Source organism: Neopelma chrysocephalum, unplaced genomic scaffold (assembly GCF_003984885.1).
Source record: "Neopelma chrysocephalum unplaced genomic scaffold, ASM398488v2 Primary Assembly neopelma1_23b, whole genome shotgun sequence".
NCBI lineage: Eukaryota > Metazoa > Chordata > Aves > Passeriformes > Pipridae > Neopelma > Neopelma chrysocephalum.
In genome coordinates this window covers 8722471-8744772 of record NW_020897692.1, presented here as the reverse complement: position 1 = coordinate 8744772, position 22302 = coordinate 8722471, and the positions used below count along the sequence as shown (strand labels likewise).

Genomic DNA, 22302 nt, shown 5'->3' with positions numbered 1-22302 from the left:
TGCCAAAGGAGCAAGGCCAGCCAAACCCTGCCCTCACTTCACCTTCCCTTTTTCAGTGTAAGCACCTGCAAATCACCTCCTACTCACTTGAGAGAAGAAATCCTTTCCAGTCAAAATCACTGCATTTACCTTTTTCAGTTCAGAAAGGTATGTGGGATATTAATCATTGTGCTCTTTGTATAGATTAACATTGTTAATTGTTAATTGCATTGTTGTGCAACTTTTTTTGCTTCTCTTCCCCTAATTAATGGACTCTAGGTAAAGGGTGTGTTGTGTTTTTTTTTTTTAATAACTGTCTAAATATAAGGGAAATATAAGGGAAATATATACTCAAATATGAAAGCCCAAGTCACTTTAAATCAGTAGACATCATTAAGAATTTTAGCAAGAAATTGAATTAGGTTGTATTACCTTACAAGAAATTCAGAAATATTTGCATGATTTACATCAATTACAATTATTCTAATTATGAGTGGTAATGCTGCTGCTAATAAAAGAATACATTCAGCTCATGAACATGCTCTGTCCCTTTAATGACAAACTTACTTTTGGAAGGAAAAGGTGGGGGGGTTAAAATTGTCAATGTGAGCAGTAATTCTTTAACAGAATTTTGATTCTGTTACTCACACAGGTTGTTTGTACTGCCCAAGCAATTAGTAGAAACCCAAGATATGCAATGTGAATCATGTCTTTCTGTATGTCTGCACAATATTTTTCACTTAGTCCCTTCATCTCACCCGTACTCTCAGTCCTGCTCTAGAACAAATGAAATCTCATAGCAATACATGTGTTTCTTTTGTATGCATTTGTGTATATTTGCTAATAAAGTCCTCAGTGTGAGATGTTAATTCAGCTTGGCCACATAGCAGAGAGCGCATTCTCCAGGTGAGTTCTGCTGAATTTAAGAATTTAAGTATTTTATTGACTGAACCACACGTACTGTGACTGTAACATCATTCCGTCTCCCTCCTGCCCAAGACGTGGTGCCTAAAACAGGAATATGTTCTCTTTGGACAAAAAAAGAGTGAGAAGCTGTGACTCTTCAGCTGTCCCTATTCTAGGAATTGTTGCCCATTTGCTGCGCAGCAGGAGCAAAACTTCCAGTTTAGTTTTTTCCAAGAGGAATTGAGTTCATGTGACACAGCTGCTCTGCCAACACAGCCAACATGTGTTACCTACAGACAGTCAGGGGATTCACTTCTGAGCAGCAACACTATTTCAGTCCAAAAACTAGTGTTGACTCACCCAGAGGTGTTTGGTTTTGTTAAAAACATAACAAACATCAATATTGGTATCATCAGTAGGTATTAAAAGCAGCAGCTTTCTGTCTTGTATTGACTTGGCAGAAACAAGGAAGTCTAGGAAGTCCAAAATACACCGTCAGAAGTTTGGAAAAAAAATATCATAATTGTGTCATGAAAAGTTTAGTATTAACATAATTCCTCCTTTCTTTTATTTATTTCTAATCCTTCTATTAAGGACAGTGATTAACAGTGGAGACAAATGGCGGGTCATTGTCTCTTGACAATGTTAAATATGCATGCAGATGTTCAATTTAGTAAAAAAGCAATAGTCTGTAGCAAGATGGACATCGAGGACCACAATTTCCAGGTGGCTGGATACGCAGTGTATCAAGTGTGGATGAATAGGCTGTGGAAGGGGAGCTCTGGGGCCCCTCGGCAGCCCTGGCTGCAGTGGGAGCACTGGCAGTTGCAGGGATATGGCAGCCCTGCAGCTTCCCACCCAGGCCTGGCACAGCTGCTCTCTCTGTCTCTGCTCAATAGTGTCTTAGCATGGCTGGCGTGGTCTATCTTATACGGAGGCCAACAGCAACTGAAACACTAAAAATGAGATCTTGACCTAATTTTTTGTTCTCTACTTGCTAGAGATGGAAAGACATTGCTGGGCAGCAATCACCGGAAAACTTCTTTATGTTATTCACTGTGTTGCAACACAATTATCTTGCTGGAAACAGCAGCTATATGAGAGAATATTCATAGCTGTTCTCCACCCAGACAGTATAAAAATGTATCAACTCAGCTCCAGATACAACTTTGTGGAGAGTACCGGCTGTTGTACCCTTTCCCTCCCTCCTCATCACCTCATGTGCAGCTGCTGGCAGGTGCTCTGGGCAGCTGCTGGCTCCGTCCCGCTCCACACGGAGTACAGTTGGATGCCTCTTCTCTACCGGTTGCTGGGGAAGCAGAAAGTGGAGAGATCTCAAATAGGCATCAGTCAACAGGACAAAAGTGCAGAGAACTTGACTTGGATGGGAAATGCTGGGAATTACCTCAAAGTTATCAGATCCTTACAGAGCCCAGCCCAGGGTGAACCTTGCAGCACACATACACATTCCAAAAATTAGCTTAATGAAAACAGCCCACAATAAATGGAAGTTTGCTAGAAATTACTTTGAATACCAAAATTGTTATTGACAATAGCACAGAACAAAGTACCTTCAAAATTAACTGTAAGACCTTGTCTATACCATGACACACTTGTAATCCTTTCCAAACTTTTTTTGATTCATATATTTCCTCAGAACTAGTCTGGGCAAAGTTTGAGCATGGGTGTGGAAGTAGAACTCAAAGGCTAGTTTTGTTTATTGGTTTTGGTTTGGGTTTCTTTATTTTTTTTTCTCCTCACTAAAGTACTCAAATCTGATTTTTTTTTTTCCAAGGGCCTTGTCTTTCTTTTGCATGCATGCAAAGTAGTCTTCTGATACCTTGATATTCTATAGTTTACACTGGTTTATTTCCAAAATTTATTTCTGTGTTTGACATTTTGTGATAGAATAATCAATATTAGGAATTATTACTGGAATTAACATTGGCTGCTGGAGTAGTCAATACTAAGGTCCTTTGAATAAAATAAAAATCAGATTTACTAGAAAATGGTATTTCAAAGATAAATAAAATAAATCGTTGTGCTTTCAAAGTACTACTGTTTTCTTAGTTTTATTTTACTTCTGCCAGATTTTACTGGAAAGATGTTTTACTCATCCTGGGAAAAATGTCAATGTTTGGTCTAAATACTGTGATGTTTTGAAAAGGTGAAGTTTGAAGAAGGCCAAATTATCAGAATTTTCTGATGAGCTTGCCAGTAGCTTTTCTGCAATTCTGCTGAGAACGTGTATGTTAAATGAAATAGTAGTATTCGGCATGTACATTGCTGCAACAACCACTGGCCAAGTCAAGAGATCAGGGCACCAAAAGGTTCATCTATCAAAGGACCTGTTCCTGCCTCATCTAGGTAGTTCATAGCCTAAATACACCAGTACATAACAGTACATTACACAAAATCATCAACATCTGCTCCTGAGTAGGATTTTTCAGAGCTGGAGCTGTAGTCAGACACAGGAGATGGCAAGCCTCTCACCTTCTCCATGCCAGGCCAGCAGCCATTCCACTTACGCTGGAAAACGTAAGATGGTGTGCTCCTGGCAAACCCTTTTTCTCTAGTTTACCTGCATAAAAATAGTCATGCTCTTAGTTTCAGTTATGTTTTACACTCAGATACTGTTGTGATTTTGCCCATATTGACCTTTGGGATCTAAGTGTGATAAAAATGAACTATACAAGATCTAGGTATTCATAGTCATATGGCAGCCAAGAATAAGATTTTTTTCTTTCTTTTTTTTTTTGTTAAAAAGGCCACATTTTTCATTGTTATATAGGAGACTTTGGAGCTTCTGTCTTCCTATCCCCATAAGAAAGACATCCCACCAATATTTCATGTCTCACGCATTCATGAAATCCTAGTTTCTTGTGACTCATCGGATTTTATGCTGATTTTACTTCTCATGTTTTGTTTACCTTACAATGAATTAAGCTCACATGGGAATACTCCAGTGGATTTCAGCATTCTGCCTTTTATTCAGAAGAGATGGAGAAACTCATAACTTCAGATTTAAACAAGCTGTCCTGCTTTTGGAACAGCAAACTGCAGAGTGAAAATACACAATGTGAACTAACAGAAATCAGTTTACTGTTCATTCAAAAAGAATTGTTTTTACAGTGTCAAAGCCATAATTTAGTTTTACCAAGTACTTTCACTATCAGGACTATGACTCCTGATGGAGTCAGGGCATCTTTCAGTCTTGATTAAAGCCTATAAATGCTTGAAATTAAGTGGTTTACCATTGAAAATGTGTTTCATTATCCAGTTAATCTCACTGTTAAAAATGTGCATTATGTTCCTAGTCAAGTCAAAGGGCATATTTACACAGAATAGGTTTGTGTTGAATTTGCTGTACACTGAAATCACATGTATATTTCCAGGGTGCAATTTTTAGCAACTAAAAAAAAAATGAGATATACAGATTTGGTGCTCCTCCTGTTTAAAACTACCTGGTGAAGTAATACTGACAAACATTTGTGTAGAGGCAGAATAAGAATTCCTTAGCTGGCATCTCACACAGCTTTGCATCTCACCCAAGACTACTGAAGATGGCAGGCTGCTGTTAAAGAAGGTTATCTATCTCTAACTGTTCCCAGGGAGGCAAAATGTGTTTGTTTAAAGCAAATACATAACCATTACCCATACTACGGCAGATTTTTGTTATCTAGAGTTGTATGGATGGGTCTTTCACTTAAAGGCAAAGAATCAAAACTGTTACCCAAAAAAATGCGATGTTGTCCCTTCATTTAAAAAAAAAAATTAATCCCTTCTTCTTTCCCCATCACAGATGATTCCAGCTCTCTACATGCCAACAATGGCAGCTGGAGCAAGAACCCGGTTTGGAATCATGCTGTTGTCACAAACAAGAATACAGTGGTGTGCTTTGCCAAAGCACCCACCTGCAACATTCCTTTTTTCTTTCATAGATCTACTTTTCATTCATGGGAAACCCTGTTCCTCCACATCATACATTGCTTGGGTATGCTAGCTTCAAAGAGCAAAATAGTACTTTAGTCAGAGTATTGAAAAAAGTGAACTAGGCAATTTATCAAGTACATTCCACAGCAAAAGCAGGGTATTTTGAAAAAAAAAACAACAAAACAAAAACAAACAAAAAACCCCAAACAATACTTTTTTTCCCCAAATTAGAAAGGGGAATAAGTCATAGGGGCAAAAAAAAAAAAAAGGTGTTTTTTCCCGTGCAAGCTTTTTCCTCCAGAAATGTGAAAATTATACAGATCAGTACCTTATGCAGGTTGTTATGTGGCAGTAAGCCCTGCCTCCACATCACCAGGGGGGTAAAGAGCCACCTCTGATGAGGAGAAGACTCCAATCTGTGCTGCCAGTTCTCTTGCTGAGACCCTGCAGGATCCCAAATGGAATGAGCTGCCTCTCACAGCTGCAAGTTACCACCAGTCTTTGTGCAACGCAAGCCAGGAACCCTGAGGCTCCAGCCCTTCCTGAGCATCACCACAGCATCACCAGCACTATTTACTGCTGGGAGGGATGGGCAACTGCACGGCACCAGCTGCAACCCCGTTTTAGCTCAGAGCAGGATACAAACTCCTGCTGTGCAGGCAGGAGAGTTGTTGCTTTCCTGAGGAGCAGTTACCAGAGCACAGCAATCTTCACTGCACTATGCCACTGAGGCATGGACTTTGAAGATCTCAGAAATCAGCAAGACCTAGGAGCTGGGAGCCTTTTCCTGACTGGGAAAGGACCAGACCAGCTTCAGCTCCCAGCTCCTGCTGAGTTTGTAGCTCAGCTGCTGCCCCGCTGCTCAAGAGGCAGAAGCAGGCTCTTCTTCAGAGCAGCGGCTTCAGCTCCTCAGTCCTGCTGAGCTCAGCAGTAGCCCAGCTGAGCTCTGATCCGTAAGCTGGCTTTGTGGATAGATAAAAATAGTAAGGCATGAATAACATTAACACTGAAATAAGGGCAACTGTCACATTTCTGTTCCTTTTTTACTGTGAAGCCCTCACAAGGCCAAAAGGGCAGAGTCTAGAAGTCCAAGTGCAAAAACTCTCTTAGCCACAGCACTCCATAAGGTCCATTTAGGTCTGACTTGTTTCTGGACAGGCTCCTTGGGCATGCAAACTTTCAAGTGGGCTCTGCTAAGGAATAAGGAGGAGGCATCACAGCATGTAACCTCAACGCACCATTGGGATTGTAGAAAGGAGCTGAACTGGGAATGGAACCTTTCTTTCCGTCTCTGATGTTTAAATGTTCCTTGTCATCTTCTAAAACAGCTTATCTGAGCCAAAATGCTGAGAACAGTTTGTAAAATGTTGTCCTTTTGAAATAGAGCCCTGAACTTTCCTCCTACTCATATCCACACCTAATCTTATCCCAAGCAACAGCTTCAGCTACTTTGCAGCCCAGACTCCTTCTCAAGTCTTTCCCTGACATTAAGGGATTTCTTGTTGTTGTACCACTGTGCATCTAAAACAGCTGTGATGTGACCTGGTAAATGAAAACACAGTGAATGGCATGCTAATATTATTAGTCTATTTCTTGTTTCTTCGCTGAGGAAATTTGCATAATTAACCCCCAGAGGTTCTTATTTATCAGCATAACATTTGTTTCGCTTGCCATTGCATTCCAAATATTGCTTTGCCCTGGAGACCTGTTGTGCTAGCACAGAGCTTCAGAGAAAGATTTCTATTCCACATGCCAAATGTTGCTATTATCCCTACTAGAATAATAGGGGAAGGATTTTGGCTCTAGATACATGGAATTTTATGAAGAGGCAATCTGTGCTTTTACACAGAGGGTCCCACAAACAACCCTGGATTATTTCTTGAGGTGGTGCTCAGAAGAGGGTTGATTCCAATGCAAGAGGGGTGATTCCCCATCAGTCTCTTCCCAACAATCCCAGTATACTGTTTTGGTAGGAGCCTTGTGTCTCTGGGCAGCCCACTGATGAGGCAACTTCATATGAAAAAGAAGTTCCTGCCCTAAATATTGCTTCGAAAGCCATCCAACATGGTGTTTCACGGCAAGGAAGGAGAGGTACATTGTCCCTTTTTTTCCGATTACATCACACTGTGTGCCCACTTGAGACAGGTAATACATTTTGGTCTTTCTGTGACGTTGAGTGCCTGCTGCATAATTTACAGTACTTTGTTGCTTTGAACATTTGCACCCTAATTGCTGTTAAGCAGCAGATGCCCAATAAATGTTGGTATTACATGTGTCCTTCCAGCATCTGTCTTAGATTACATCATCTTTGTAGGTAAACTCATAACATCTTAAAAGCAGCTGATCCCCTTCAGGCAAAGTGACTTGCTGTTCCTATTAATCACTTTTCATAACTCATTGCCTTCCTCACCTAAATTGCAGTCTCACTGACACAGTTGCCCTGGATGTGCACCCAACAAGCCCTATGTAATGCTGTGCCAGCCCTGTGAAGAGGCAGGGGCGTAGGCATCCCACATTGCATTGCTATTGATCTCATGGCAAGTCAAACAGGAAGCCCAAAGCAAGGCAGCAGGGCAGGTAAGCAGACAGACAGAGGAAAAAACCCTGAGGCTCAGGAGAGTGGGCTGATCGAAGAGGCGGTCACCAGGAACAGAGGAAACCCAGACCTAACTGAGGACAATCCCAAGGCCATTACTGCTTTGATGGGAGCTGCAACTGCTCCACCAGCTTTCATCTCTGTCTGCCTCCTCCTATGTTTTCTCTTCCATGGGCGATGTGCTGGGGACTGGGAAGGAAGTGCCAGGAGGCTTCCCGCAGCACTTCCAGCAACTACACTACTTGTGGTAGTTGGCTCCGATTGTTTATGTGCTCATGTACTAAAAGAGCAGAATTATCACATGCCCTTTAAAAAAACACACCTGCTGAATGCACAAAACTAGAGATGAACAAAATTGCTGTCTGCTAATGACAGTATGGAAGTAGTGGGTCAAAAAATAGCCAGAAAATGATTTCCCCATTTTCCCTCTAATAAACTGTAATCCTGAGCTGATTTGTTTTTAAGGAGTTCTGGCATTATTCCAAAGGGCTGCATTTTCCAGAGATGAGCTATCCATTTCCTCTGGTCTTTTTAACATGGCTGCAGCTGAACTTTTAAGCCAGATCATCCCAATTTGCCAGGCATGAGATTATTGCTGGTGTGCAAAATGAGGAAGAGAATTAAAAATAACCATGCCAGTAGCTGTGCAGTCTGTTGGTTTAAGGCTTAGAGGTTTATGTGTCATTTGGAAGTACTTGAGTTCCAGAATAGGCTGTTCAGTAAGTCCCTGTTGTAGGGAGACACACAGTACAGATCTGACTCCTTTGCTTTTCACAGATCAGCTTAGGATATAGAAGCATGAAAAAACACCCAGACACTCATTTTAGAACTGAATAGGTCAGTGCTTTAACTGCACGTGATGAAAGCCAGTAGTGTACTTGGGTATACTTAGCTCAGCTTAGCTCAAATTAATTGTATTATGCACATGTTAGGCTGTATCATATAATGCAGCATAGCACACGCGTGGTCCTCAAAGGCAGAAATGAGTGACTCCAGCCACATAGAAAAGATGCTGATGAAATTTCAAAAATCAGATTTCCTGATGGTTTATTTATTTTTGCAAAAATGCATTTTTTGAATGTAAGCATTTTTTGATTCTTCCTTTTTATTGCTGAGCAAATGCCCTACATTTAAGTGCAGTTCATAAACCTTCTGTACCCACTAATGAGGAAAACGTTTGCAACCCTTAGACACAGGCCAGACAAAGAACAGTCACCCAGTAGCCAAAGCTGTTCATATATCCCAAGACCCTCTTATTCCTCACCTCTTTTTCTGGTGTATGTGTTTTAATTCCTACATAAAGAAATGGAACTTTCTGCAGTCTTTCAATGTAAATTTAGTGCAGGAGGTTTACTTCACATATCTCTTGTGCTATTGAAAAGAGGTTCTTTAAACTAGATTTGGACACTTTAAATACATTAACAATTCATCATAAAACATGTGTAATTTAATGTGTCATTTTGCATCCAGATATCAGTAGCTTTTCTTAACATTAAAAGAGTTGCTACGTTATGGTCAGCCTTCTGCCAACCCAGGTAAAGAGCTCTTCATTACCTTTTGTTTTTAATTATACCTACCTAAGGCCTGGGCCTGATGCGCTTGGAGTCCATGGTAACTCTTTAGCAGGCAGTGATCCTTTAGAGGGGAAATGAGGAATGTTTAGCTGTTAAAAACAGTTTTTAGTGGAGCTGATGTCCTAAATTAGTCCTTTTTACTTAATAATTGCCCCTTCTTTTCCACTTGCTAGCTAACGTACGTCTTCTTTTGGTTTCTGAGATGTCCAGAGTGTTAAAACTAAACTTCCTCCTTGCCTTGAATAACATAAATGCAGCAGTCACCACTAAACATCTGGCAATTACACCTGAAATATCCACCAAGGATTTGCTATTATGATTCTAAGAGGAGGGAAAAACCATAAGTGATTGGGTTTGTTGTTAGTATCCGACAGAAAAAAGTACGTCAGTGCCCTTAGGAGAGGACGCAGGATTTCATAATCTTTTTGCGTAGATGATTTGACTTCTAATTATTTAGTTTTTATGGGCCTCCCCCAGCTGTGTTCCTCCTCACCCTGAGCAGAGTGAACACACATCTTTACTGCCCCTACCTGTTCCAGCCAGCATCCTGGAAGTGACATCTGCCCAACCTTTTTTCAAAGCCAGGTACTGTAGCTGAGGTGTCCAGACACTGCCAGTGTCAGGGCACTGGCAGTTCTAGCCAGAAAAGCACACTGGATGGGTGACATAGCATCCACATGTGTTGGTTATTTCAAGCAGCTCAGGCAAAAATACATTCATTGTTCAACAGTCCCTAGAACAGCTAATCTTGTTCCTCCGTGCCAACAGCTGTCCTATTAATTGTGTATTTTTCATAGACATAGTTCCGCAAATTCCATGTGATACATAAAGATCAATAAAAATAAGGTCATTTACAAACACCTCGTTCTTTCTCAGCCTCTCTGCCCTGCTCCCAGGATATGCCTGTTGCCAGGGTGAACTGCCTGTCACAGACTTTGTCCACTTCATCCAGACCAAACAATAAAGCAATGAAAGGCATAATGATGGTGAGCAGTTAAAGGCAAAATAAAAGGGAAAAATAATAAAAGAAAAGCACCTATAAACCTATTGGTGCATGTATAGCTCATCCAACATGGACTAGAACCACCAAATACATTTCTGCTACCTAGTTTATACTTATTGAATGCCCTCATGTATTTTCCACAAGGGCTCACTTTCCATTTCATTTAACATAATCCATTGATTTCAAAACTTGACATAGGAAAGGTCTCTCTGGGGCCTCACAAATATAGCAAGTTGTGCAACCTGAGTATCAGCCATTTTGATAGAGACTTCCTACCACACAGTGTGTTTCAGCTCTGCAGGCCTCTGCTGTGATGAAGTAAATAAAGGACCATGTACACAAATACACCATTGGCTTTGTCTACCTCTCCCCTCTGCAGTCACATCAACTGGGGACTTGGGTTTCTGACAAGACACCTGGACTCTGGCATACCAAAACACAATGCCTTGCAGGACAGGAAGATTTGGGGGATATATAATTTCAAAACCATCTGGGTGCTGTAATACCTCTGATCATTCATGTCATGGGGAAACACTGAAGAACAAGATGGCATTTGCGTGCTGACCTCTTTTTTTGCTCTTCTACCTTTCTGCTCATGTACTGTATGTCAAAGTTGCAAAGGGTTGTCATTCATAAGAGTAATCTGGTGCCAATCCTTTTAACTTCCTTTTAACAGAGATAAGATAATTCAGTCTAACAGTTCTTTAACTAAATAGGATTAATTAGCAGGAAGCTGGCTGCTTAATTCACCACTGACCTGTAAAACCTGATAAGAATGAGGTCACTGGACATAACAGAGCTATTTATGAGTTTAGCTCAAACTCTAATAACAGAAAACTTCATTTAAAGATCAGTCTGATATAATAAAACTCTGGGGTAACAAAATATTACTTGTTAAAGAGAGATCTAATCTTTAAAATAGTGTGCTCTGTATACGCAAAAGCATATTCCTTCCAAAACAAGCAATTGCAACATCTAAGCACAGCCAGTGGACACCAGACTTTGACATTCAAACCAAACCCATCCAGTTTCACATCCTTTCCCCCCAAATTTGTTATATAAAGCTCATTTTTTGTGACCTTAAGAACTCACAGGAGCTTCACATTATGAGAATCTTTTTTTCATGTTTCACTCCTTTGAGCATATCCTGAGTAATCATCTTGATTAAATGAAGCTTGTTTAAGAATCAGAAAAAATAAATAGTGTGCATGTACTTCCATAGCTCCCCAATTTCCCTCCAGCTTCCACCTAAGCTTTCACTATTTTTTTTTTGACAGCAATTTTTGCAAATGACAGTTTCTATTACTAATACACATGTGCATCTGCATCATTTCTACCAAAACAATGTTCCTGTTTTCCCCCAGGAATCTCCTATTTCTTCCCCAAAATTATGTCCTATCTCTTTTCCACATTAAGTCAGGAATATCATGCAGGGTTTCAGTTGATTTATCTACTACAGTGGGCACCATTTTTGAAAGAACTTGGTCCAGAACTATTTACAGATTAGAAATACCACCTGAAGGCACTCTCAGAAACTAACTGGACCTGTTTTAAAACCTTGCAGTCCTGTAAAAACCAGACACAACATCTGAGGCAAGGAACTGTCAAAAGAAAAATTATTGATTTTGATGTATTAGGCCAAGTTGTGGTCTGATTCCAAAGCAGAGGAAGAATGGTTACACCTAGCTACCCATCTGGGAACAAAAAGATTTTCCTCTTTAATTTTTTCCCTCCTTTTATTATTCCCTTCCATCTTCAAAGCCTTCATGTAGTAACTGGCTAGTGTCCCACCTTTGCTTGCCAAGGAAGTTTGAACATATTCCTTCAGATAGCTAAAAAGGTTGTTATGGTTTGAAAGAAAACATTTCTTCTACCCAGGAGCTCAGCACACCATGTCCCCATTTCTCCAGCCTGCTGCCAATACTGAAAAGTGAGATTACTTTTCAAGCCCACAGCTCAATAACGAACAGTTTTGTGTGTCTACTACAAAAGATCAGGAATCCAGACTCACTTTTGTATTTAATATACAGAGCCAGATTCTCAGCTGGTATAAGCTGAAGCCACTCTACTGGTGCAAAGAAAAATATACTGATTAACACCTGCCAAATTTCTGCTCTGAATATTATGTTTGCAGAGTAAATGGCATAAATCGTGGAAACTGTACTTAGTTTTTCCACTTAGAGACATTCTTTTTCCAGTTCACTCTGGGAAAACATTGTCCCTCTTAATAAAGTGCTAAAGATTCAATTAAAAAAACGTAGGGCCAAAATGCTTCCAGAAAACTCAAAATATTTTCTGGCACCATTCATCACAACTACCTCCACAGCCACAGAGACAATGGGATGAACAGTTCCTTGTCTAGAATTTTTCCCTCCTGTCTAGTATTAATATGCCAGAACTGGATGTATGTGTGAAAGGAGGGGTATATGCACGCACACAATACGCTCCTTCACTTTACCTAGTGCTGTCTTTCTCTCCGGCATACAGGGCTCAGGCTACTGGAATTCCCATTAGTTCAATCTATCCCAATGGCCAGATGATCCATCAGTAGAAAACATTTAAACTTTGCCTGCCTGTTACATTATTTGTAAAAAGTGTTGTACATAGAAAAAACCCTTCCAGATGTTGCTAGGTTTTATTGAATTAATCAGTCTTCCAGAATAAGTGTAGAAACTACATTTAAAGAGGTAATGTCAAAGGTTATTAGAGATGAAAACTAACATTGCTTGTTATTTTCGTATTGAAGTTCATATATTGAAGTTCACATCTTCAGCAATCTGCTTCTCGTGCAACATTTTGGGGTATGGATGCAGCTTTACAAAAAGGAATGCTACTTGGTGGTATATTCTTAATGCTTAGATTCATTATTTTTTTTAAGTAGACATACAAACCACTGCAACATGCACAGTGAGTAAACAAGCACTCCCACGCTGCCAGAGAAGATAGGGATATGTGCAAAGTGATAGCACAGCTAGTTTACTTTTATCCTCAGATTAAATAAGCATTTTTACCTTTTAATAGATACCTGAGCTGGCAAAATGAGGGAGAAGAAGGCAAGGCACAGGAAATTTTGAGAAAGACTGTGAATAGTCTTTCTAGTCACTCCTGCCTGCTTGGGACAGGGGAAGAAGGAAGCAAAGACAGAAAGGGATTATTCTCGTGTTGTTACAGTCTGTCCATGAGCTGAGAAAACCCTTCCAAAAAGCAGTGTGTTGAAATGGATACACTTCCAGGATTTCTAGTTCCTACACTCATACCTCTGTCATCCTAATAAAAACCCCAAACCCAAACAAACTGTCAACTACATGAAATCTCATTGCTTGAGATTAATCTTCCCCTCCATGCTCCAGTTGCTCAGGCTATAGCTGGAAAAGGTTTAGTAGTCTTAGAGAAAATCCAGGCTACACCAGATGCAAAACCAATACTAGCTGAGAGCCAGGAATTCAGAAGCAACTGAAGTCTGCTGACATGCCTAGTCCACACAGTGTCTCATGTTCAAACTGATTACTTGCCTCCTTCCCACTGGCATGGGCAAGATTCAGACAGCTCGGTGATTTTGTCACGTGCCAACAGGTTCATCCATGATGATCTTGGCCTTGTATGCTGAATTTCTGTTGTCCAGGGCAGGATCATGCCCCAGGACACAGTCAAGACTGGTGAACTGGATCACCTAATGGGCGACCTTCTGCTGGTGTCACTCAGACTCCTCAGACACTTCTCTTTGCATTCAAACTGTTGTTCAGGCTCCCCAAAAGCACGGATCGCCATTCTCCCCCAGCATGGCCCATGCCTCAGAGATGCCTTCTCAATGCCCTGAGAAGGGATATCCACCCCAAGCTCCTCCTAGGCAGCTTTAGGGCACATAAGCGGTAACTAAATACCCAGTGTCCAAAACCTGGTGGGAAGTTTGGACTTCCATGGTGGTTTAGTTTCAGAGACACACATAGCTGTTTGAAGGTCACTGCTCCAGCTCTTTCACATCCATCTCTATTTTTTTTACTTCCCTCCTGCCCAGGACATATTACATTTGTCAGCTCTGTCAACACCAAGTTTTTATTTTCCCATTTTGTTCTTACCCCTTGTTACCCAGTTCATCTGTTTTCCTCCTGCTTTTTCTCTACCCTCATGAAATCAGAAGCCTGGAACTAACACTTATTTCAAAAGTGGTGGTGGAGCCATCAGCTGAAAGCAGATTTTTTTTCCAAGCCTTGAACATCTGTCGGCAAACATTGCGGGGTAGTGCTTGTTAACATAACAGGTTGTGTGGAAAAACACAGCAGTGCCTCTCTGCTCTCCCCACAATCTTCCTCAATTTTGATTCACTGGGACTGTCCTTCATCTAGGGCCTACAAAATGGGTAAACAGGCATGTTTATCAAATCAAAATGAGAGGGAACATTTTAGGGAGTAGGGTGTACAAAGGACTGCAGGCAAAAACCCCACAATGCTCTGGCTAGCTTAAAGGGCAGAAATCATTGCAGCATGCTGCTGCTATCAAATCTATAAGACATAAACTCATTTATTGCTCATCATGTTGCCACTTATGAGAAAATGAATGAAGATAGTAAAAAAATTTAAGTTTCAGAAGAGAAGTCCTGAAAACAGGTGTGTGATGTACCCCTCTGGGCATGTGCTGGTGGCTTGTAGGATCAGTTCTGGCCCGACTCGTATGTGAGAAACCCCAGTGGTGAAAGATCATACAAACCCTTTAACACAAATGTTGACATGTGCCAGTTTTACATGAGCCTTTCATTTACTGGCCTTTTTTAATTAGAGATACAAGGTGCAAAGAAATAAGTTGCACAAGATATTATACCCAGGAGAATACCAATCTCATGTGCAGGAGCAGCTCCGGGTTTTAACTGTAAAGTATTTGACTAAGTATAGTTTATTTAACCTCGATGACCTTTCATGAAGGTGCTCTCTGTTCTGCTGCGGCAAAGGAAAAGTAAACATTGTTATTTTATTAAAACCATTTATCATAGGGTATAAACGACCAATACCCTCCAGGCATCACCTCTCGCACATACACTCTGAGTTTGCACTTGCACAACAAGTGTTTTGATTTAGAAGAGATATTTCCCCAAAATCCAGGACCACTACTCTATGGTAGGTCTACAGAGTACTTCACAGAGTATGCTGCTCCTCCCCATTTACAGATATGTTGCAAAGCACATTGAAACCAATGTATGACTTTCCACCCACTCGACTGGGCTTCAGACCAGGATAGCTACACCTTTGTCTCTTTCGACTCCCCAGTGAAATTGGCATTAGCCCTACCCAAATGTGGAAATTGCCTGATACAGGCAGACTGGATTTGCATGATCTTGGCTTAGAGCAGTTGCTTTTGCCATGCCAATATTCAGCTTGTTCTGTGTGCTTAGTTTAGTGGGAGAGTTTGCTGTTGATAGTGTTTTTACTGATAAATGTTTGCTGTCATAATTCAAGAACTGGTTTCCTGAGCTATGAAATGTCTGCACAGAAGAGCTCTAGTAGGAATTACTGCTTTTCAGGGGTTCAAGTGGACTTGGGACTGTGTGCAGACAGCAATGGGGAAGGAAGGCGGCAGGCAAGGAAGGAGGGATGGCAGGGAGGGACAGAATATTCCTGACCATATTAATTCCACTTCTCACTTACTGCTTTCTGGACAGTGTTTCTGTAGCTGGAGTTCTGTCATACAAGCAAGATCCACCCGCTTGCACTGCTCTCTGTGTCCCAGTGCTAGAGAAGCACCAGCATTAGTAGATGACGCATTTGTTTTGCATTTTGTGTGCCATAAATAGCATCAAGACATGTTACCATGTTCCGGGACTGATTTTGTCCACTTACTGTTGCTGTTGTATGAGGGAAAAAATTAAAATAACCATGAAAATGCAGAGGAAGCATATGACTTTTTCACATAGGCTCTGCCTATGTGCCACCTGCTCCATTTTCCTCAGCCAGAAAGCAAGCTTTGATTGGATTTCTGGTTTTGGTGCCAGATTAAACCTGTATCACTCCTGCAGGTGTCCAGGCTGTACCACTCCATCCCTGATGGAAGTTTAAGCACTTCAGCAGCCAGACTCTGGGGCAGCATGAGCATCTTTGTGCTCTCATCTCTGAAAAGCACAGTGTTGGTAACTTTTATGTCTTTTCCATTGACTTTTCTTAGCCTCCACATGTGATGGAGCAGAGTCAAATGCAGACCTTATTTCCCAGTCAGGTCATTAATCCATTCCTTCCTTGTCCCTGTGAGATGCACAGTATCTGTATTTCCAAAACTACTTTCCTTTTTGTCTATGTGGTGAGCTCTCTAGCCAAGGCAACACTTGGTTCCAAGTAAACAGTCCTTCAACCTCCTGGTAGAGTTGTTCTTGTTGGAAGTGTTCCAAATGAGAGTGAGCAAAGCCCTCTTTTTACACCTGTGTTTCCTCAGTGGGCAGAAGAGAAAATGCAGCTTTGATTTTTTTTCCCCCAAAGTCTTAACGCCAAATTAAATTCTAGAAAAAGTTAAATTTTAAAAACTCTGAAGGGTTAACAAAGCTGCTGTCTCCCATCTTCTCTTTGCTTCCAGAAAGGTGGGACCTGAATTTTTTCATTGGATGCCAGAATCAGTTTTTTTCAGCAGAAATCCTTTGACTGAGTGAAATATGCAATATCAGACAGTTTTCTGCCTGAGAAAAAGTGAATCATTACTGCCTTTATTGCTCGTTCTGTTTATTAAAACTGCTGGGCCAAGATTTATTTTTAATGAATTCTGATTAGTCACAGCCAGTGATTTCACAATTCATGTTAGTAATGTAGGCATTTGTTGCACTGAAAACAGCTCATTTGCTTATTTTCTGGAAGACCTTTTTTTTCATCTGACTTGAAATTGGTCACACAGACCTCTCTGAGATTTTTCAGGCTGAGTATATTTGTTCCCATGGATAGAGGCCATATGTCAAAACCCTTTATTGTCACCAAAGAAAAAAAACAACTCACTTTTATTCTGCTAAGTCGTTTTCTTTTTTTTTTATGTTTACTCTGTCTTGCCATCCTGCCTCAATAAACCATACCTCATCCTTGTGTTTTCTTCAATATGAATGTGTGTGTAGGGCAAACCACATACTTTACAGATGGGAAAAGATAACAAATAAATCAAACTGTATCCCAAAACAGAGACAGTTATAATGAAGGTTGTAGAATAATGTGTCTGTATTATATCTTCTTAAAAAAAATAAATAAAAAATAAAAACGGAGTGATGCAGTAGAAATCAATGTGCTCAGTCTTTAACCAAAAAAGAGCTAAAATTCTGTAGCAGTTTTTTAGTGAAACTGGAGCTTTTGGACTGACTGTTAGAATGGTAGGCTGTTGCAAATCAGTGCAGAAGGGCCACACAGCAGGGCTGGCCTGACATGAGTCCAGTGCCTGACCAATGGCACTGCAGCCAGTTCCTTCTCTCCCTGCCTGTGTTCCCCAAAATCCATGAGAATGAACCCACTCATTCCAAAGGAGTGTTTACTTTAATTTTCTGAAACAATTTTAAAGCAGCTGCTGGAAGATGATTAAACAAAATATTACAGAAATTGCTTCAGATGAGGCAAGGATCACACTGTGTGGCGCTGGCACCAGATACCCATCTGGGTCATGGCTACAGGTACTGATGAAGCAGCAGTGATGGTCCCCAGCTCAAGATGGGTGTCCAGCTGCAGGGCTTTGCTCACAGCTCAGGTAGCCCAATCTCAGTACGCTCCTCCTCTCTCAGACAGCTATCAAAGAGACATCACTCTTTAAAGAAACAAATTATACTACAGCTCTGCACAAAGCACTGCTTTAAGAGGAGACTCTTGCCAACCCCCCACTATTTCCTTCCCTTTGCCTCCTCCTGGTATGGTGCAGCCTCATCTTACATGGGAAACCATGGCAATTGGATCATCCAATGCAACAATGCTGTATTAGTCATTCTCCACATCTTTTTCCCTTGTTTACTGTCTCACTGTCTGTGCTGAGGTTGCCTGCACTGCCAACAGCAGTGGTATCTAATGGTATAACAGAGGGGGACAGGATTGACACACGGATAATTCATCTCTTTGTCTACTCAGAAGATGGATTGTAGCCAACATACAAATTTGGAGGATGTTGGAAGTTTAAATTCCTCTGCTTCCAGCGTTCAGTCAAATATCTGTTTGCATCCCCGTACCCTTCAGCATTAGTGATGTTGACCAGTTAGTAACGTTGGTATCCACTAGTAATTTGAGTAAACTCTAAGAGAATTCAGTCCCAGTCTCCCTGTGAGGAGCCTGGCTTAGTCTAGGCCTCAAGCAGTGAATTGTCCCCTCTGTATCTCAGAAGATGGGCAGGAGCAATATTCAGAGCAGAGTGGAATTTCCAGCTTGCCTCTGAACTATGGTCGAGGTTCTTTGTTAGTGGGCTTGGTTGCACTCTGCCTTTAACATCTGACCATCATCACCCTGAGATGCACAGAAACATGGGCTCCCATGGTGAAATCCAAGTGTCTGGCATTTCTAGCTTGTGACTTGGGCTTTGTGCTAGTTTACATTTATCTAGTACTGCCAGAGCAGTTGGTTCATGCAACATTATGGTGAAAAGAAAATAAAACTTACAAAAATATTAAAATATTAAAAACCCATTTAACACAAATATTTGCATACCAGAAACTTGTGAAATAGATAGATCCATCTATCTAAAGCACTAATATTTGCTTTTACACAGCAGTACTCTAGCACTTCGGATTTGAAAAAAAAAAAGACATGTTGGCAGCAAAATGCATGGACATGCGTTTACTACAGAGAATAATGGCTCTATATTCAGACACAAAATCAGAGACACTCCTCTGTTTTGCTTTTTAACATCAATGCATAAGGAGTTCACTTGATATGGGAATACCTAGACCCAGCTAAGTTCTGATTCGTTCTTGCTTTGCTTTCACAAAACATAATTAACAGATACAGCCTTTCTTTTCTAAGACATTTCATGTTGACTTTCAAAGAAAACTCCACATTTTTATTTTTAGAGTTCTTTCAGAGAAAATTTAAAAATATTAAAATATAAAGTATAAGTTTTAGCCCAAGAAGTTGCTGTTGGTGCCAGATCTACAGCTGTAGCCACAGTGTAACCAGATGTCCAGGGACAAAAAACAGGAAAATTGTTTCTGCTTAGTGGGATTCCAGGACTGACACTACACCAGCACCCTGACAAAGCAATATATGACCATTGCCATTTTAGGCACTCCTTTTCTCTGAGAATAGCCTGTTAAATTCTAATGGTGTAGAATGGCTGAGAAGGAGCAACGCAAACTGAATTGTTTCTGACGCACATGCAGATCGTCATTGACGAGTTAAAGGATAGCCCTCCTAAACCTCTTCTCACGTGGATAAGTCCCTCCTCACTTGGGTAATCCCATTAACTTCCTCAAATTCCCAGGCAGTCAAAGAACCCAGAATGTTTGTACCTATGGTTTTTTTTCAAGTGGAGAAATGGAGAAAGATTATATGATTTTTTAGGTAATATGGGTCATCAGGTAGAGAACGGCCTCTGTATTGGAAATTTGGACTTTGACAGTTCTCTCAAAGCTAATGGTGGCTTTGTTTGACCTGAACTAAGCCCTGTTTGGCAAATACTGTGTCTGACTCAGTAGGGCTGAAAGGTCAGAAATGAGGAAAACCTTTGCTGTGAGAGTCTCATCAGTTTTTTATGGCATATTTCATAGTTCTCTATTGTCTGCGATAGATGTAACTTTCAGCCAAGTCGGAAACCCCAGTTCTCACTCAGATGCTCAGCATTATTTACAGAACAGAAGAAGATCTCATAAACTTTTCAACAAAACCCAGCTGAATTTTAAATATGTAACAAACCAGCTGAGTTTTGGATGGTTTGGAAAGTAACGACGTCAAATCTGGAAGTATTTTATATGAAACCTGCAGATCTGTTTTAAAAGAAAACATTGCAATAAATTCAACACTGAAGTTGTTGGGCAACTTAATAGACTTAACTTCCTCCTCTATCAAATGAACTGCTTACATGGGACAATTAGTCTGAGACTCTGCAAACAAAACTAAAAGAAACTACTTTCTCCTTTCCTTGCTTTTTCAAAGCATTTCTTCTGAGTTTTACAGAAGTCCGTAGGAATGTACACAGCTGTTTTAATGCTTTCCATTGCCTTTTTGTCTTCACTTTTGCAAATTGATTTGTTGCTTGGTTATTTGCCTCTTAATATCACAAGGACCTTAATTAAGGCTTTAGGCTTCCCTGCTCACCAAGTTTAACAAACGAGCATACAGACTAGAGGCTCATTAGCTCAAAGGGGCACATTTTGCTATTCAAAGCCAATTTTCAGGCTGATCCATTGTGAAAACACTAGCATAAAAAGAGCAGTTTCGCAATGGAAATCTGAACACTTGGCCCTTTTTGTATATACTACAATGATAATTTATTATCTTATTCCTTCTTACCTTCAGTCTTAAATCTTATTTTTACAATGATTAGACAAGCTTTATGTGACTGCAAAGCAACAAACATAATTTATTAGTGGCTTGATCCCAGAAACCTCTTTCAGATAAAACTCCTACTGTTCCCTGTGAGATTTTGTCAAGCAAGGATTCAGGACAGAGTGTGTGGATCTTCTCAAAGCACAGGGCTGAGCAACCTTCACAGGCTAAGTGGTAATCACCAACACAGCTGGCTGCAGATGAGCTCATTAAAGGGTGTCTAATCACCATCCACATGCCTCAGTCTCAAAGAGAAAGGAAGCTCCAAGGTGGCATTTATGGGCAGAAAAACAAGAAAAAAACACCTGGACCAGGATAATAGACTGACACCAGCAGCCCTGAATTTCAGTGCTGGAGACCATAGGTTCCTGCTCCTCACCAGGCAGAGAAGAGGCTTTGGTGTGACTTCACATATCCTATGCAAGCCAAAAGCTCTGCCTATTAATGAGTTTTTTTCTTAATAAATTACTTAAACCTCTTTCATCCTAATGTAAAAAGGGCCTATGGTGTTGCCATGCACTGGAGGCAGCATGTCTTCGGTCGTGGTTTAGTTGCCTCTTGTGTGAGCAAAGCAGTAAAGAAAATTTTTGAGGTGAGTCAGTGACTTCCTTTTGCAATGGCCTTTTGGTACCTTCAAGGCAACATTTCTGTATCATTTTCCACTTGGCATAACAGTGCAGTTTGGAATCCGGATCAGCGGGATTGGTTATCTGAAATTATTTTAATTGCAGAAGCATATTGACAGTGTAGAAATGAGAATTGTGAGATAATTCAGTCTTAATAAATATTCACACATTTCAGTAAGCATACAAATATTTTGACTGCAGTTAGCATTTCTTTTGCAACAGATAGGCAATATCAGCATGCAGAACAGCAGTGCCCCTTCACAGGTGATTCTTTACTGCCATAAATTAACTCTCTTTTTCCTTTCTCCACTACAAATATTAATCTGGGTGATTCTAGAAAGCCCGATAGATAATTCCACTTGACAAATAACTCCAAGAAAGCCTGACAAAAGTATGGTAGTTTTCCCTCCCCAAGTGACATGACAGTTTAGCTGTGATGTTTCTGAATCAGTATTTAAGTGTTTGGGTCACGAGCTGTGCAATAAATGGCCAAAAGAAGCAGTTTCAGCAGGCTATTGATTGCTTGAGCGGAACATGCAGTATGTTAGAAAGCCTTTCTGAATATTTGCTAGACACCAAGAGATAACCAATACTGGGAATACAAGGCACCAGGTCGTCTCTGAAATAGCACGACAGAACAGCCTCAAGTTGAAAAATGTCTTACCATTCCCAAATGAATTTCTACAGTTCAGGATGCTGTCTTCCAAACCTGCCTTGTTGCATTTTGTCAGGTAAGACAGGGATATAAGTGTACCACAGACACAGGACAGAGAAAATAACTTAAAAATAACTAGCTGCCTTTTCTTGTGCACGTGTCCAGTGGCACTTGAGGAGATCCTTGAGAAATGAAAGCACAGAGCGGCAGCCTCCTCTGCTTTGGTGTGGGGCAGCCCTAGGCAGCTTCTGTTTCCACTCCCTAGTTTGCTTGTGGAAAAGCCAGAAGGGCTGGAGCTGGAGATTGCTGTTTCACCCTGCACAGAGACGTGGACAGAGGATGCAGTACAGCTGCTGATGTGCAAATAGATGATGGACAAGAAAATATTGCTCTTTCCTTAGATTGCCTTTCAGCCACAGAGAACTGGTCATGTTGTCCTGGCTGCTCACTAAGCATGGACAGATCTAGACAGAGAGAGAATTACTTAACCTGTAAAAACTCAATGCAGGACCTTCCTGGGTCTTAATCGCTGCCCCTGTTTTTGAAACAAGTCATCATTTC

At 40.7% G+C, this 22302-nt stretch overlaps 1 long non-coding RNA gene across 1 annotated transcript; it reads left to right on the top strand.

Moving 5' to 3' along the window:
- Positions 1–52: 52 nt before the first annotated feature.
- Positions 53–7616, top strand: LOC113973934. The gene is made up of 3 exons (XR_003536379.1): positions 53–147; positions 4688–4879; positions 5977–7616. It is a non-coding gene; the product is annotated as an uncharacterized LOC113973934 (long non-coding RNA).
- The last annotated feature ends 14686 nt before the right edge of the window (positions 7617–22302 follow it).